This window comes from Rhyacophila brunnea, unplaced genomic scaffold (genome assembly GCF_057557595.1).
Source record: "Rhyacophila brunnea isolate RB1 unplaced genomic scaffold, BYU_Rbru_1.0 scaffold_19, whole genome shotgun sequence".
NCBI lineage: Eukaryota > Metazoa > Arthropoda > Insecta > Trichoptera > Rhyacophilidae > Rhyacophila > Rhyacophila brunnea.
Genome location: NW_028232848.1, coordinates 13,433,390 through 13,451,616, shown reverse-complemented (window position 1 = coordinate 13,451,616; position 18,227 = coordinate 13,433,390). Strand labels below are relative to the sequence as shown.

General features: G+C 29.2%; 1 long non-coding RNA gene across 1 annotated transcript; it reads left to right on the top strand.

Moving 5' to 3' along the window:
* The first annotated feature begins 563 nt into the window (after positions 1 to 563).
* Positions 564 to 18,141, top strand: LOC147072763 (uncharacterized). Its single transcript, XR_015070564.1, has 9 exons — positions 564 to 745; positions 4,448 to 4,640; positions 6,099 to 6,281; positions 8,566 to 9,263; positions 10,659 to 10,805; positions 12,182 to 12,390; positions 12,672 to 12,826; positions 14,022 to 14,135; positions 17,966 to 18,141. It is a non-coding gene; the product is annotated as an uncharacterized LOC147072763 (long non-coding RNA).
* The last annotated feature ends 86 nt before the right edge of the window (positions 18,142 to 18,227 follow it).

Below are 18,227 nucleotides of genomic sequence, written 5' to 3'. Positions count from 1 at the left end.
ATATTTTTATGTGCATACTTAGGATCTTGCTCGATTTCTTAATCTTGACTTTCAGATACGAGTAGTATAAATTCTTCTTGACTAAATAACGAAATTGGACTTACCAGCAGAATCGTGGGGGACATTATTGTCGGATATAATATTCTACATATAAGTGGTAAGGTATGTACTTCACCCACGATGGCCGCCTGGCTTAAGCGTCAGCTTATAACGTCATGGGTTCTGGGTTCAATTCCTTAGTCTGGCAAGTATACATTGTTTTTCAATTTGTGTATGAGTCAGAGTATGTACGTAATATGTTGCGCAAGTGGCTAACATCCATTTCTCGTAAAAACAAAATCTGTTAATAAAAAACCTCTACTATGTGAAGACCCATAGTATGATCTTATTAGAATCGGACACGATGTTCTTTATAAGCAAATAAAAATAATGATACGTTTCATCACAACTGTACATTATAATTTTTTATTCGACTTTATAATCATGCAATAAATGATAACATAAGGTCATGTTGAGTGGTTAGAATTTGATAAAACTACTGTGAGAACTAATTAATGTTTGCCAGTTGTTGAAGATTGTGATACAGTTTATAATGTTCTGTTCACTTTGTGATTTTCGTACAAAGAAATAAACTTTGATCATAAATGTTTGCTGGCATACGATAATTTTATTATAACGCATATTAACAAGTTATTGTAATGATAATAAATATATAAGGATTTACTTAGCAACACATATTAACAAGGTACCGTAAAATACAAGTACTTTGTAAATAAATTATTCAATCAACTTGGAAGAATAGTATTCATATTAAAATTTTTGTTATTTCCTTGCAGTGCAATTTAATTGCAGACTTTTGGTTAAAACGGTGCCAAAAATATCCGTCAATCGCATAAACAATTTCATAATAAACATTAAGGGCGGACATGCTCAGCGTGGGTCAAAATGGAGTTTTTTTTCTATTTTCAAAGCATGACCCTGGACATACCTTAAACGTTGTACATAATCTATTTATAAAATTTAAAGCCTTATTATCCTTTATATTTATTTTAAACATTTGATGACTGCATAAAGTATTTTTATTACATAAAATAGTATTCTTTTAAACCTCTCGCTCTAATGTTTTAGAATATAGTCATATTTCGGTACATAACTGTGCAGTGGTGTTAAGATTTTTTACATTTATTAATTTTTAACCGCATTAATAAAACTATCAGTATAATTAATGACTAGATAATTTTAGTATAATATTTACGATACAAAATAATATTGATCATCTCTGTGATCCCAAATTTGACAAGAATTAGGCATTTTATTATTCAAAAAATGTGCATGATTAACACATTTGAAGATAATTCTAAAGATACTCATTATAAGCTATGTTATTGACCATTGAAGTGTGATAAACATGCTACGAATAATGATTGCTTTATAATAATTATTAACCTAAGAATAAGGTAATGATTTTTTGAAATACGGCATTATTTTTTTCATTCCACAGTGATTAAGCTATAACATACGGCCATAGCCATAAATTGACAAACTATAATAGAAGTAGGGAGTAAATTTTCAAACACGCACATTAGCATGATCTTACTCCCTTCTTCAATTTTAGTTTGTCAATTTATGGTTACGGCCGTATGTTGTAGTTTAACCACTAGGGGATGACAAAAGAAATGGCGTATTTGAAAAAAACACTACCTTATTCTTAGGTCAATAATTATCATAAAGCAATCATTATTCATAGGATGTATATCATACTTGAATGGTCAAGGACATAGCTTATAATGAGTATCTTTAGAATTATCTTCAAATGCGTTAATCTTGCCGATTTTTTGAATAATAAAATGCCTACTTCTTGTCAAATTTGGGATCACAGAGATTATCAATATAATTTTTTATCGTAAATATTTTACTAAAATTATCTCGTTATAAATTATACTAATAGTTTTATAAATGCGTTAAAAAATTAATAAATGTAAAAAGATTTAACACCACTGCATAGTTATGTACCAAAATATGACTTTATTCTAAAACAATAGAACGAGAGGTTTAAAAGAATACTATTTTATGTAATAAAAATACTTTATGCAGTCATCAAATGTTTAAATTAAATATAAAAGATAATAAGGCTTCAAAATTTTATAAATAGATTATCTACAACGTTTAACGTATGTCCAAGACCATGCTATGAAAATAGAACAAAAGCTCCATTTTGACCTACGCTGAGCATGTCACCCCTTAAGCAATAATATAAATAAATTACAAGTGTAACAGAATTTTCATCATTACTTGATATCAATTTTTTTTAATAAACATAGTTATTTCGTTATTATTCTGAAATTTGAGAGAAATCATTTTGACTTACGTTAATAAATTGATATACATAAGTATATGATTACAACTTACTGTGGTACTTAAGATCTGGTCTCTCACATTTCTATCCATTCCACCCGTTAATGTACCTTCTGGAGTAAATTTAAGCCGCTGGTTCTTGTAGAATATTAATCCACATAATAGAGAGTTTCCCGTTTAATTTATTTATTTTGGAACTAATTTTTGGCACAAATCACCATTTTGTAAGTTTAACGATGTCAGAGATGATAAATATATTAATTTTTTTCGATTTTATCCCGTGCTGAAATTTTGATACTAATCAATCTATCGTATATTTATAACTCGTACTTTTTATACTCATGGCAGGTACTTAATCGTATTATATTTAATAATTTATTATTGAGGGCACACATGCTTACCTATAGTTTCTGTTTTTTCATTTAAAGTTGAACTATGACATTGAATACTAGGTATGATTTTTAAAGTGAAAGTGGTATTATGTTGCATCTCTTTTACGCATGCTAATATGATTAAAAAGTTAATATTTCTCGTCCTGTTACATTTGAATTCGATAACTAAATAAATAAACATTGCACATGCGTTTTACGTACGTGGTTGTGCTTCACAAATTAACAAAATAGATTTTTACATATGAAATACCTAATACATTTTGGTAAAATACACACATTTCATTTCAGGCGCATTTAAAATGTTCATACTACTCGTATTTTTAATATTATCATTTAATTGGCTAAATAATAAAGTGTATTTTAGCCTTTACGACTTGTGACTAGCTTCAGGTGGATGTTAAACGTAATTTTTATAATGGATTTTAAAATGATAATCCGATAGCCGTATCAACTCGCTTACATAACAGTAAAACCATAGCACACCACATACTTGACCAGATCGACGCCAGGAAAAATAGAGGAGGAGAACTATGCTTTCAATGGATCCCATCGCACATGGGTATTAAGGGAACTGAAAAGGCGGATGATCTGGCAAAAAAAGCTGGCCATTCAGGGGTACTATATCAGTGGATATCAGAAAACCTGGAATAGAATGAGGCTATTAAGAAAATGTGCCAAAATATGTGGATAGATTTTCACCATAGGGCATCATTAGAAAAAGGGAAATGGAGTAAGTCTATTCTATCATCACCACGGGAGGTGCCCTGGTTTGTAGAGTCTTCTTTGACGAGGAATGAGCTTAAGTTAATACTGAGGCTAAGAACAGGGCACACAATGGGCAAAAGATTTGATGTCCTCATAGGAAGAAGCAATTTGCAAATATGCGATGAATGTAATGTTTTAGAGGACGTTTGTACATATAGTACTACTATGCCCTAAATATGAACTCCACAGAGTATAACTGCGAATTGCGGATATCTATGAGAATGTCGACGAATTGAAGGGTGTCCTGGCGGTGGGTAAGATGGAAGAGCTAGGTAAAATTGTAATGTTTCTTAACATAATAGGAGTAAGGACCTGATCGACGGATCCGCTTCTAGAAGAGAAGAGGCGATATGACAGCGAGTCGCAGTCAAAGCCTCGGTAAAATCACAAAAATAATCAAAAAACTATGAGTATCGATGTGCCATGGAGAGATTCACATTGGGCATTATACGAATGGATCACTACAGACACTACTACACTCGAGACATAAACGAGAATACGTGGTATAATAGGTCAGATCTATCGTTCAGAAATTACATACAGTGATATGTTATGGGCACTAAATTACAACAAGGGCGCCCTAAAATCCACTGTATCCACCAAAGATTGACAGCAAACAACTAATGACTGAGAAGAGTTGTATATTCTCGGAGTCGTCTTCATACAGCAGTCTAATAATATTAATTCTATTCTTTATGATAATTATATTAATTCAGTGTAAAAAAATAGTAAATCTAAAAATATATATTTTTTTTATTTCAGTAGCCATAATTATTTATGACAAAGTTTGAGAAGCACTGTATTTTTTATATATATAAAAATAAACACATAAACATTTATTATTTTTATCAACTTATAGCTTGTAGGTATTTTGTGGTTTCAATATTTGACGAATCAGCTGAAATCTGAAATGTGTTTTTGTTTGATTTTTTCAGCTGGTAACCAAAACTGTTTCTAAACATGAAGAAAATTAAAGGAGTCGTCACAATTATCTTGTTATTTCTTCCAATTATTATCACTGGTGAAAAAGTTTCTATTCTTAAAGCCACATATTGGAACCAAATAATAATAACAGAGCCAAATATGCGGATACCCAATAGAATAATATATGGACCACAGGAAACTCTGGTAATTATAAAAAAAAAATTTAATATATTGTCTTATAGTATTTAAATTAGCTCCAATTTGTAATTCTAACGTGATACCCGTTTATATGCTCAATAAGGAGTTTGCGTATTTTATGAAATAGTTCTTTCGTTTTTTGGAGAAGAAAGTTATTTTCGACTAAGTTAGCATTGTTACTTTATTATAACAATTAATTAGGTAATAACATAATATATAATTTGAAAAGACCTCAGATTATTTACTATGACAAAAAATATTCTCAAAAAACACGAAGCTCAGCGGAACTCGAACTCGCATCCACTAAAATCACGCCAATCTGATTTACAATAATTAATCCATCTGTATCCTATCTAATCACGATTAAACTATACAGTAGTTTTTTTATATTTCTTCAAAACATGGCCTATTGTATATAATATTATACTGTGGTACTAGTACTATAAAGCTGTACTCATGTCGCATGCCAGGATACAGAGTGGCGATTTTCTTTAAGGCAGAAAATAGAATCGATTCGTCATCAGACGTAAAAAATCGCCTCAAAAAAGTTTACACCTGTCATACAATTATTAAAATATACAACAATCTTGAAAAATGTAGATATATTTCTTACAAATTTAGTATACAATATTATATATGAACATAATGTCCGATCCTATTAAAGTCATATGGATCTCTACGTAGTAGAAATTTGAATTAACGGATTTTTTTACGAGAAATGGATTTTAGCCACTTGCTTAACCTATCGTCGCTATAGGATTGGTTTCCCGAATATCCGTTTTTGTCGAAATCGACCTCTTAATGCAGAATATTTTTTTGTATTTAATTGAACGAGAACCATCCCTTTCTTTAAATTACTTTGTAATGGTAATGAATACATCATTCATATGCTGGAAAAATAGCAATTGAAATATCTCCATGTATTTAAATATAGGATTATGAAATTTGTTTTTCGTCTCCTGAACATTTGGTATATTTGGAAAACCAATCCTATTGCGACGCTATGTTGTCCATATTTTTACTGAAACGCAAATTGAAAAACAATTTGTGTATTTTCCAGACCCAGAATTCAAACCTGAGGTCCACAACTTTATAGGCTGACGCTTAAGCCGATCGGCCAACGTTAGTGAATCAAATCCTATGCAACTAATATCAAAATAATCTAAAAATTCTGTTCTGAAACAGCTGGCGACATACATAACTGAAATGTCGTATAATTTAAAACCATAAAAATAAGCACTAAGATACAATTTACCTAAATAATTAATAATATACCTACACAACAATTAAAACCTCTTATATTAATATTATGTGTCATTACCCACTCTGATCTTCAATATTAATTGGATGGGGAAAAATTAATAAAACATTGTTAAGATCGATTTAATACTCAATTAAAATAATTCTTGTCAATGTATTCTTATAGAAGTGACAATATACTTATGATATTTTAAATTATTATAGGTTTTCATTGGAGAGAAAATACATCGCTACAAAAGTAGTGATTATTCTAAGTATGAGATATTGCAGAACACCAATAATATTATTGAACCAAAGACAGATTATATTGATTACAGAGGAAGTAAAGTATTTCAAATTGATGGTCAACTTTTCTTTGCTGACAATAAAACGGGTTTAAATAGTGAGGTATGTATGATTTTTAAAAGAGAATTTTCAAAATGACTCTATTTATCTTTTAATTTAACACCGATACAAGTCTTTCCATTTGGGAAATCTTCTCCGGAAACCTAAAGGAGTCAGAATTTTTATTGAGCTGATTTAAAGAGATATGAGTAAGGTTGACTACGGGGCATAGTATATTATAACAAGAATAATGTATTTGGTCTATGTTTATATTGAGATTTAGTGTTGTAGATTTTATATGGTAATAAGTATGAAAAGTAGAGCAAGTATTCTGCAAAACCTAAAAACATAAAGGAAGTTTGCATATCTGGGATCGACGATTAGTGGAAAAGGCGGATATAAATCAGAGATAAGAAGGCGCATGTAGATTCTAAAAAATGCGATAACAGGTTTTACCATTATCTGAAGGGATCGAAGAATTTCGATTGCCACAAAAAGATGCTTGTGGAAACATCAGTGTTTTCTATATTTTTGTACGGTGTCAAGTCATAGACCTCGAAGACAAGGGATAGAGAAACAATTGATGTCTTTAAAATGTGGTATCGTTGCCGAATGCAAATGGCAGAGCACGGAATGAACCAGACAATAATCCAGAGACTGCAGATAAAGGAATGACTCTTGATAATATGTCTGAGATGCATTCATTCTGTAATCCAATAGTATCCGGTGTGGACTAAATAACCTGGAGAGACTGGTGGCAACATTCACTATGCCCGTATATAAGTAAAGGATCTACAGGGGTGGAAAGTCTGGATCGCTTAAAAAATTACAATATTCCAAGGTAATCATGATCCTAAGCCACGTTGGACCGACCAAGAAGAAGAAGAAGTAAGAATTTTAATGTTGTCTGGAAAAATATTTTGTAGATCTTAAATGGAATTCCGAGGAGCTGACATACAGGTCAAAGAACAGCCGTCAGAATGAGAAGTTGCAATAATTTATTATATGTAAAAGAGAAATGCCTATTTAGACAACATAAATAACTCTAATAAGGTTTTATAATCATAATCTACTATTTATTTTATTTATAAAATGATCTATAACGCATCAAAGCTTAATAATTATTACTTTCATACGATCATAATTACAATCTACAAGCTTTCAAGAAAGTCGTTCATAATACTACCTTCATCGCACCGCTTTTTTATATCTCTTTCTCACAATTTATTAAGTATGTCTCATTTTGTCATAAATATACTTTTAGATATATATTATCTTTTGTTTCCAATGTAATGCAACGCTCTGCTTCAATGTGCATTTACAATTTATGACAGGTAAATGCAATTGTACGGATATACTTAATAGATATCCGTCCGATAATGCTATCGATTTTGAATATTATAACATTTTAATTATATGTAATATTGATGGTTCTACAAACAGCTAAAATATTAACATGACGAGGTGCATATTAAGTGAAATATAAGGTGGTCTAATGGGCTAGGTAACTTAAGGAGATTACATAAGCGGGAGTGTTAGTGTATATAAGAGGTCTTTGAATCATTTAAAATTGTCATATTATAGATACTTGATTATTTTTTCTTGTATATTGATATGAGCATTTCGTTGTTTTTAATTTTTACCACGTTTTTATTAGCTCGTATTCTTGTTTGTCCGGTACAGATTTTTTCTTGTGTGTCCAGTACATTTTTTTTCTTGTTTGTCCAAGATTTGTATTGGACGAATGAAGATTTTTAACTAACTTTCCAACTAGCTAGATATTTGAAACTTTAAGAATATATCAGAACACGACGAAAATGCATTCTTTTAATGCTTTTAGCGATTTTTAAGCAGAATTGAGTTCATTTTTAGTTAATTCTGTTTTGTATGGAAAGTTATTATTGTCGGTTGCTAAGGCGGTCCTAGCAAGTAAATTATTAATATTTATACGTACGTTACTATGAAAATCAATATGAAATGTCAAAATAACATTTCAATATTCTATAATATTTATTCAGTATTTCTATCAAGTACAATAAAAAGTTTTTATTAATACATAGAATTGTTAAGTTTATATGATTCAACAGAAAATTTAAAAACGTGGTATATAAAAGGTTCTTTTTAACCTGTAATTATTTTGTTTTAATTTTGATATTTTCAAAATGCCAAATCTACGTTCTTGGCTCCAAATATTACTCTCACGATCCATTGTACGAATATTAGGAGAACACTTTGAGAAATATTATTAATGACCCAAAATTTAGATTAATATCCGACGCCTTCGTTGTATTTGAATTTTATGATTTCATAAAATATAATAAGTATGTTTTTTATATCTTCTATATAGGTAATTTCTAAAAGACACACAAAATTTTATGAAATTGACGTTGATGTGCGAAGACAAAGAGCTTTTATCATTGGAGTTCCAGAAGGTTTACTCTATGGATCATTATATGTATTTAATACAAACAATCCATATATGATCAACCACGCAACAATTATGATGGAAGAGATAAAACCTTTAGGAGAAAATATAAGAGTATTATCAATTGACCAAGAGAGTGGAAATATTGCAATAGTGGAAATGTATAATATAAATGGGTGGAGAATAAAGCTTTTACTTGCAAATGATTTTAAATTGATAATGGACAAAAGGGACGAGACAGATGATCACTTATATTCTAAACTGAAATTGACTGACACGGATTATAAAAACATTTCGTTAACATATCAAAGTGTTTTTAAAATAACTGTTGACCAACTATCCAATGATTTAATTACTATATGTTCTCAAAAATCAAATAATAGAACGCGTAGTCTTATAATAGAAAATCATGAACTGAGACGAGAGATTACAAATTTGAGAAGAACAAACGCTTACACGCTAAAGAGTAAAGATTTATATTTAAATTCATTAATGAACACAGCAAATGTTGATCAACAGAAAAATGAAGAAAACTTAGTAATTAACCGGGAATTCTCGACATATATAGAAAAATCTGGGAAAGATATTATAAGTTCGTTAAATGAAAATGTTATGATTTGGTGAGTAACACATTTTATTTTTAAATCCTATTTTGACAATTTTTAATAATTTATATTTTTATACTAGTTATTATCGGTGACGAAGTCTCCTTAGTAAGAAATTCGTTATCACTTAATTCAGGACTAGGTAAAAATGCTATCATATTACACAGTTTTATGTGTTTTTAGGTACATATAATAAAAGTTTTGTAATATTATATTAATATAGTATATTTTAACAAAAAAAAGTGACTGCTAAGTGCTAAGTATTTAAAAAAGGCCTTTTGATTTTAACATACTCAATAATATGTAGTTTTCCATGTTATTTAGAAGATGAGAAAACGCGTTTTGAAAACTTCATAGTTTTAAATTCATCGCGATTAGGGAATCAAAGTTCGGAATCCCGAGCTATTTTCGATACCTATGAATTCCGGGATTGATAAACATAGTCCCGAAATTTTCGGGATTGATTTTTTTATCATTTTTTATGGAAAATAAAATAAAAACGAAAATATAACAGAAAAAAAAATTCAATAATAAATAACTAGGTACATTAGAAATACGCTGAGTTTGATTTATACCAATGCGTAAGTTGCCGATTCATTTTATTTTTTCACATAAATTAATAAAAATGAGAAAGATTGGAAAAAAACAATGCTTCGCAGTATTAACAAAGTAATTGCACCATGATCCCATACGTTTTACAGCAGTTTCATATTTGGCTGACTAATTAGATTTATGAAGCGGAAAGACCATAAGTACACCATGATTTGCTTTACTATCAGAAACAGCAATTTCATATTAAATTCACATTATTATTTATATTACAATATTATTTACTTCATTAAACTTATGTATTTCCAAGATTGAACGTATACAATATTAACAATAAAAGTCTTAAATAGTATAAATTATGCTAGATTTATTTTTGACCGATTTCATCAATGTTTTTTGTAAATATAAAAATTTTATATTACAATGGAAAAAATGCCATTCCCGGGATTGTTAAATTGTAATCCCGAAATCCCGGGATCAGAATTTTGACTCGGGATTAGATTCTCTAATCGTGATAATTTTAAATAAAACTCATCAATAAAATGAAGTACCTATATGCCAGTTTTCAAAAACTATTGTCGACATATTATGAATACCCATCTTAGTCTCTGCAAACATATTTTTAAATAAAAAAAATGGAAAATTTCAAATTGAATATTATATTACATACCATCATAATAATATCATCACATTACTTTTTAGTCTACTAGATTATTTAACAATTTTATAGTATTTTATTAAATAAGTTAATATTATAATTTATTTTTATTTTTATTTTAAAGGTACTATATAAAAATTATAATAATATACTATCTATCAATAATGATCTGAATTTAAATTTTTATAAATTGTTTTATCCAGGCGCGACGAGACGGAGTGTGGTATATATTTAAAAAAAGATAATTTTTCTACAACTGTATATACGCCAGAACAAAAAATCCACAAGTGTGGGATGATGCCCCGCCACGCGAGTAAAGAATTTGTTCATTGGGCTGTATTCATTCTAAGGTAAGATGCGGCCTACTGTTGTGGACTGTGTAATATTGAGCAAGTGATATATTTTAATAAATATATATTAACAAACAGAAAAAATATCGTCACTGAATAAATCTTGTCGACAGACTTTTGTGACATTATAAAATTATATTTATTATAACAATATCTACAATGTAATATAAAGTACTCAACTCTCAATTATTTTTACCAATATGTAACTTGTGTCTTTTGGTTTATAAAATCACTTTAGTTATCACATTTCTTTTAAAAACATGAAAAAATTTAATATAATGTTACATGTTAAATTGAATATTTTTTGAAGTTATACGTCTTTAGGCGCGTTTGGAAAATCAGATCAGAGCGTATTTTTGGCGTGTGACATGACGTAACACATAATTTATTTTTTCACATAAAAATAAACGCACTCGATTGTATTCGAACCACCGATTGTTCGGTTATCAGCCGAACGCACTACCTTTACGCCACAGTTTTTTTTTTCTTTATTTGGAAGCAATTGAGCTCTTTTCTCTACATACATAAATAGTTACATTATTATAGTACAGAATTACATTTTTGTTACACTATACACTAGACATTTACGTTACATTTTTGGAGAAATTCATGTACAATTTTCATAACTGAAATATTTAGTTTGGCCAGGAACGAATTAATCGTGAAAGGAGGGTATAACCTGCATTTTCCCAATTTATTCATTAACACTTCTCTCTCCTGGTCATAGGCATCACATTGCCAGACAATGTGGTTAAGATCTTGAGTGGGATGCCCACACTGATACTGAGGGCTATCTACCACTTTAATTTTGTACAATGATTCGTTGAGACTGTAATGCCTTGTCCTGCTTCTAGCTATTGTCACAATTACATCTCGCTTTATTTTACAATGGTTACTAAGCCATGTTTTAGGAGATCTACTATAATAGTTTTGATAGTAGTGAGTTCCCTACGCCACAGTATGATACTGCAATCCTGAAGATTATACAGTACAATATTATAGTTTAGAATTGTTCCGTTGCCTAGGCAGCGAATTTATTATTGCCGGCCGGCCATTTGCAATTCCTTACGTAAACAAACTATTAAACGTCATAGTGGCAGTTGTTACTTTAAAAATAAAAACATTGATACATAATTATATAAATTAGTAATATAAGTTAAAGTGTGCAGAAATAAAACAACAGCGTTCCAATAAGTGCTCTTTTTTCTTGAGTGTGTAATTTAACAAGATAATTAAAGGCTAGTTGAAGAATCTAGTTTATCGCAAGTTTTGTTTTTGTGTCGTTATGCCAAAGAAGTATAACTTCTAACGCACGTACATAAGTACACACACCGATGTTTTTTTATATTAATTATTAAGCGATATATTTTTTTTAGATCACCGAAAGTCCATATTCCCGACTATTCGTATGTCTGCTACGGCGCATTGATACATCCTAAAGTTGTTATTGTTAATTCAAGAGCTTGTGCTATAAATATGAGTAATCCTGATAGCCATTATATAACAAGAAGTGGAAAATGGGACGAGAAATTGTTTACAACCATTTCACCTTACAATGATCGAAGAGTAATAAACGTTATAGAAGGTAAAATTGATTTAAATCAAATCAAATCAAATCATTATTTTTTAATTTTACATGTTATAGTAAACTTTACAAATAACTAATTATTATACGTTTACAGCATGACGTAATTATATTATATAGAAATAAATAGATGCTGTATTAAGATATTAACAGTGAATGTTTAAAAAGATAAATTATATATTAGATACAAGGAAGTACACCGAATGAGCTATTAACTAACCCTATTTTAAGAATTTATTTAAAAATTTACAATATAATCAACCTATTATAATATTTTTCAGGAGGTGAACACCTCCAGTTTTTGATACTGGACCAAGAGTATTCGAGCTACCGAGTTATCTGTTTACCAGAAGAAGCTAACTTGTTTAAGCAAATACTCCGTTGCTTTATAATCAAAAAACAATATTATAAAGATGGAAAATATGTATTGAAGACGGTAAGATACAGTATATTATTATATATTATCTCACAAACATCATTCGATAAAGAAAAACCATTTCCACATTATTGTATGTAAAAAAAATATAATGTACCTAATTATAACTTAATTTATTATAAAAGCACTATAATAGAGATTTACTATGTAAAAATTTTATTAATAATGCAATGTAAAACATGTAACAATTAGATTTGTGTAAAAAAATAATGGATAATAAGGAGAATTTTTAAAAATGCCACAAGGTTGGTTTAAAGATCTTATATATCTCAAGAAAACCACTGATTATAGATTGAGATCATAGATTACTCAAATTGAGCGGGTTATAAATCAATAACTACATCTATATCGGTCTACAAATGTGAATGTTTGATGGTATATTATAATGTACACGATTAGATTGCTTGCAATATTAATTTAATTAAATAAATTTTGATAGTAGTTTTTTCATTTTTATTAATTATCTATATCTGGACCGGTTTCGTCTGCCTCAGAGGGACATTTTTAACTAAATTTTAATTATTATAAAATTGTTGGACAGAGTTATTGTCCTCTCAATAATTGGCATTACCAATGGCAGATTAGTCCGGCACCTTAGGAGAATAAACCACTGATGCCCCCCCCCCCTATTTCTACGATAGTTATCACGGACACACATGTCAATACTACTAATAATGAAAATGTCTCTCTAAAGAGGACAAAACCCGTCCATACATAATTAATAAAAGTGGAAAACGTACTACAAAACTTTTTGTTTTTTTAAATTAAATCGATAATACAATGCATTTCCACTATACATTGACTGTTAGCACAATAGAAGAGATTGCTTGCAAAAACAAACAGCAATGCAGTACGTTTGTATTTAGAAATGATCTCTCATTCTATCTAAAGCATGGAATAGTAACGACAAGTAACCATAAAATAAACAAAATGATTTCTGTTGAGCAGACAAAGGTACGCGACGTACGCTAAATTATTTGATCCTGTCAATATAGATAGGTATTTAAACATAATATATCACAATTCCAGCTATAAATCTTCGTAATAATTAACGTTAGGTGTTTTTTACCAACAAAATTGGTGGTACTAGGGCCTGGTGTATTCTATATTGCACAAATTATTTTGAATTAGTATGTTATTCTACAAAGAAGGCTCTATGTGTTTATGAATATAACATTTTTTCTTTACTTAATAGGTATACGATTCTGCAAGATCTATAAAAAAGTGTGAAGATAGTGAATTTCTATGCAGACTAATGAATAAATGTGAGGAAAAATATGAACTCATGTTCTGTCACAAACAACGGAAGGTCAGTTTGTCATATTTTAGTCATTCATAAGAATAATTAGTTTGATCGCTGTAAGGTTTTAAGATTTTTACAAATTTTAACATAAGAGATACTAAGAAGCCTTTGGATATTTTAATAATAATTATTATATGATTACATTTATGGAATATATTTTTTATTGTAGTATATTTACTAACCAAACAAAATTGATATTTTGTATGTGAGCAGATTGAACTTGAAACAAGGAGGCTTTTTAAGCAGACACATATCGCACCGTGAGTGTAAAACCAACGTATGTGCAAATTACATAGTTTGGAGATATAAGGGTTTGAAGTTTTCATTTGGTCAGGATAAATAGAGTTTCTAAAATAAAACGATAATATTTGGTGTATGTATACATTATGACATGTTCTTTTATTAATTTTATTTTTTTTCATATAAATCCCTCAAGATTACAAGTTTTAGCAGTTGCTATGGTTTTACACTTTCATGATGCATAGAAAATGTTGATATTTCGCAGTTACCTGAATTGCAGTAAGATTTTTATTGGGAACTTTGGTAATACCATTATAATATATTATATTATATTATTATTAAATAAATCAAGAATGATATTTACCTATAATATTTTGATATTTTAAGCTTAGTAACTATAATTTATACAATTTTAAACCAAAATAAAAATAGCAAATTACAATAATTGTAATGTTTTTATAATTAATTTTATCAACGTCAATTATTATCTGAATCTGTATTTAAATGTGTAGATGAAAGTTTTTTTTATAAAAATTATGGTGTATTTCTGGTATCACTTTTGATGAACATAGGGAAATCAAGTCATTTAATTTTGCTTCGGAGATCCGAGGTGGTTTTATAAATGCTTTGTGTAGTTGAGGTTGTACTGATTGACGTCCGCCCTGACGTTTTCTAATATTTATTACATCAAACACTTCTGTTTCATACTTATTTTTATAGAACAGGCAATAAGGATTGTTTTTCCTCACTTCAATAACGCAAATGTCTACCCAACTAACCTTTTTACTATTTTCGTTGAGTTGAAAATTATTGCCCATTTCATTTGCTAACTTGTGAAAATCAAAAATCTCGTCAGTGCCAATTTCCAGTGAATCACTGGAATCCACTGTATTGGTATATAAATTGGACCTGACTTCAAGACTATTTTTTTGTTTCTCTATGCAAGAGTGTTAAAGAGTCACCCTCGTTCTAGGTGTGTCCTACGACCAAAAAGTTGTGTGTGATTTTTGGGATATTAAAATTCTGGAGGTCGTATAAATACATTGCTGTAATAAATTTATTTTTATTCTGTCCGGCACAATTATCCGAATAAAAAATGACTTCCTTCCCAATTGATTTATCTTCCAAAAATTTTACAACACAAGAACCAATTGCATTGGCCCCTTTGTTTGTAGTCCCTTCATGCTAAACAAAACAGTAACAATTTTTATTATTAATGTGTGTAAGATGGTAAAATTATAGGTTGAAAGCTTTCTTTTATAATATAGCACTGATATCTGGGCATTTGGTGTTGATAATACGGCCTGCAGATTATAGCAACATACTATTTTATTCGTCTTTCGCCTTCTGTGTTCTCAATAATTGTTTATTTTTTTTGATGAATGTCATATATTATTTAACTTGAATTATATTTTTCTCTTCGCTACTGCAATTTTTATATTTTTCACAAAAGTCACATAGGTCCTTGTTTGGTTGAAAAAAGCCTATATTATAATGGGTATTGTTCCTCTTGCAAACCAGCAGCATCCTTATCTATATCCAACATGGGTTCTTCAGCATCAGGAAATGTACTTGTCACATTTTTGAAAATCTGTAACATTGCAAAAACAAAAATATCATAGATCTGATTGATATACTGTTGTGTTAATTGAAAGAGTTTATTATTGTAGGTGCATAAAATAAATATATAGGTACATAAGATAAGTCGATATTAATAAGTTTCATAACAATAATAATATTAAGGTTAGTTTTGTATATCATTTTAGTATAATATTTATCACAAAGTCTTACCTTTTTAGAAGTTTTTCAGCTTTAGAAGCTTTTAAAGCTAACTCCACCATCATTCGAATCCTTAAACTTATATTTGATAAAAACAAAATACACTGCACTACATTACTTGAATCAAAGGAAACAATAATGTGTTGTAGAATACGTCTGGATGCGTTATCAAAGTCTTAACACTGAATCATTTCAATAATTGCCTGCTATCACAATAATAAAAACAATGCCACATTGCATTCACCAAAAGAATGCGTCTGATGCTCGGGTTTCACAATTAGTCATGGATAATCATTTGCAGATACTATGGTTTTACATTAACAATGGAAGTAAATCTTTGTATTGTAAAACCCAAATATCTGTCTTTTTTAATGAAAATTTTTAAGTTTGCAGTAACTTCAATTTTACATTATCAAGTTTATGACTTTTGCAGTTGTTTTGCATTTAAATCTCGAAATTGAAAAATTTGCACTTGCTATGGTTTTACACTCACGGTGCGATATGTTTTCACTTTTCTAATTAATATCTTTAAAATATTCCCACATATTTTTCTGAATCAGTTAAATTAACTTCAATAAAGATATCCACAATAATTGAAACCTATATTGGGAAGCCATTGAATAATATGTATTTAACATACATACCTTATTTGAAAATATCTCATGCATATTAATTATATCCTTTAAATATCTCTTTATTAGAAAAACATAAGATACCCAACGAGACTTGATCCTATAACCGCTGGATTCATTTCGGTAAACTTTTCCAGTTAAGAAAAATGCATCCTACTTAATAATGACGATTTTAACTTGTAGTTTGTAGTAGTGGTTTTCTTTTCTAAGATAAAAAAAATCTAGTGGGTTATAATAATATGCATGAGATGATTTGAAATTACGTGTGTTTATTATGAAGCGCCTAGTTTCAAAAGCCCCTAAAACGGTTTTTGAAAATTTTTGAGTTAGATATGTATTTAGATGGATATTTTTGTTACCTATATGATGGCTAAAAATTGAACTTAAAAAAACGCCAAAAACCGTCAATACGTATGATCAAAAATTACGGTAAATTTCAAAACCCGCTAAAATGGTTGGCTGTGCTTTTCAAATACCTCTAAAATGGAAAACCAAAATACTCTATGGAATGTAACTTATTAAAAAATAAATACATAAAGTTCACAGATTTAATACATATGTTTTTTCTCATTTTTCTCAAAACTACCTAAAATCGTTTTTCTCATTTTTTTCAGAACTACCTAAAATCGTTTTGGGGCTTTTGAAACTAGGCGCTTCAATTATTGAATATTACATTCTAACATCTTGTAAATTATTCTTTAATAAAAATAAATGGTTTCATAGATTCACATTTCACAAAGTTTTAAACATTGTCATTATAAGCAAATAAAACCAGTTTTGATAATTTAAGAAAACATTTTGGCCATTTATATAACTTTATTAATTACTAATAACTGCTATAATATAATTACTATATAACTAATAATAGTTTTACATATGCAAGACATTTTCCTTGATCGGCGTAAAAATATAATGAAAAATTATTTCTGTCAGCATTTAGGATATTTTTTCAAAGGTCCTTGAATGGGTCTTCAATCTACTAATATAAAGTACAAATATTGAGAAAAAAAACATAGGTATCCATTTTAAGTTATTTAAAAAATAATGTATCTATTTACGTTACATGTTTTAGTTTCCTTAAAGCATTCTTTGAAATTTCACACGATTCTGTTACGAAAGTGAAAAAATAAGAGGAATTGCCATGATAATTAGTACATATTTTTAATACTGTATTCATTCTTACAGGGGTTGAAATCAGTCATGCTGGCTGCAATCAATATGAACAACCAAGACTGTAAAGATATTCTTTTGGACGTATATAAAGTTAAAGACATCATTAATGACGTTTTATCCAAGCCTGAATATGATCTTGCCCCTTACCATTTGCCAATAGAAGAATAAACCATGAATCAAAATTCAAATTTGTTTTTTTTTATTATACGTACCCATAGTTACGAGTATCTTTCTATCCACTCGATTTTAACTAAACTTATAGGATGGTTTATTT